A 1,797-nucleotide genomic window follows, 5' to 3' on the forward strand; every position below is an offset into this window, starting at 1 on the left:
TTCTTCTTCTTCTTCTTCTTCTTCTTCTTCTTCTTCTTCTTCTTCTTCTTCTCATCATCATCATCATCATTATTGTTGCTGTTGTTATTACTCTTTGAACCTGAGAATCAAGATCATTTTCCTTTTGGGCGACATGTTTGACGTCATCCATATATATATATACAACAGAATATCTATTTCCCCTCCTTGTTCTAAGCAAATTCATAACCAGGTTTACATTTGCTCAGTTTTGTAAATCAAAGAAATCGATGCAATCAAGAAAAGCAACAGAGAAAGTAAGATTCCGCATTTTCCTATTTTTTTCCCCGATAATTCATTTCCTCGCTTTTAGTTCAATTTCCCACTGTCTCATCGCGCACCCCAAAGGTTCTCAACCACTCCAAAAGCCAATAATGTAATGCATTATCAGATACCTTCTCGTAGTCTCTCCAATCCAACCAGTACCTAATTTCTTCTTTCTTAGCTGCTCATCATTTCGTATCATTCTATCGATATAAAACAAATCAACGCTTCCCTTTGATTTCCTTCTGCAGCCTTTTTTGCTCTTCTGATAACGGTTTCTCCTGTAAAGAAAAAAAGAAAGCTATATAATACTCTGCTATGAGACCAGTGAGCAATATCTACAGCAATGCTAAGCTCGTAATAGGCCAATAATTACTGACTTTCTCCATTTTCATCCTTCTCTATTAACGCTTTTCTTCATTTTGTCATCCATATTGGTGATCCATTTTCTACACAAGCAGTAAGAAATATTTATGTATAACTGAATATATACTTGTGGAATTTTCGAACCAGAAACCCTATAATAGAATTTGGTGTGGAGGGGGGTACCTCGATTACATCACCCCCAGTGTTTCACTGGTACTTAGTTTATTGACCCTGAAAGGATGAAAGGCAAAGTTGACCTCGGTAGAATTTGAACTCAGAACGTAGCGACGGGCAGCATTTCGTCCAGCACGCTAACGATTCTGCCAGCACCATAATAATAATAATAATTATGATGATGATGATGATGATGATGATGATGATGATGATATTTTCAGTCACAAGACAAAGTGTTCTAGATCAGAAATATCTTAAAATGAGAAAACGATACCAATTTCAGTTGAAACTGGAAGAGAGTATCAGAGCAGTAAAAGACGAAGAACATGGTTAGTTCCGAGAGGAAATTGAACAAGGAATGGCAGCAAGATCAATGAACCATCGGGAAGAAAGAAGAGGGAATGAGTGTGAAAATAAATTTTACTTCATAGAGGAATAGTATAAAGGAGCTGGCTTCAACTTTTGAATGCGATAAGGAGATTACGAGAGCTGAGAAGCGATAACTAAAAGCAGTAAGGAAAGTGAAGAGTCTAGGAGAGAAAATCAAAGTGTAGAATGTAATGGAGATGACTCCATATGATGTGTTGTCTCTGTTGCTGTGGAGTGTCTAGGAATTAAAAGTAGAGCAGAAAAAAGGGTCAAAAGGCTTGTAGTGGAAAAGGAAATGCGAGGAATAAGTCAAGCAGCTCAATAAAAATCTTGAAAGATTCTTGTTAGAAGTGAAAAAAAATATCGGTGATAGAAAGACATAGGAACAAGCTACAAAGAAAATATGTGATGTCAGACACAGAGGGTTGATGGCTGCTAAAGAAGAGATTAGACAAATATTAAAAGGCAGTCCGGTAAAAGTACGGAATACCAACAAAGACTAAATCAGTAACAGCTCTTGAACCCGGAACCATGTGGTTGATAAGCAAGCTGCTTACCACACAGCGACTCCTGCGCATATATATATATATATATACATGCGCAGAG

Source organism: Octopus bimaculoides, chromosome 15 (assembly GCF_001194135.2).
Source record: "Octopus bimaculoides isolate UCB-OBI-ISO-001 chromosome 15, ASM119413v2, whole genome shotgun sequence".
Classification (NCBI taxonomy): Eukaryota; Metazoa; Mollusca; class Cephalopoda; order Octopoda; family Octopodidae; genus Octopus; species Octopus bimaculoides.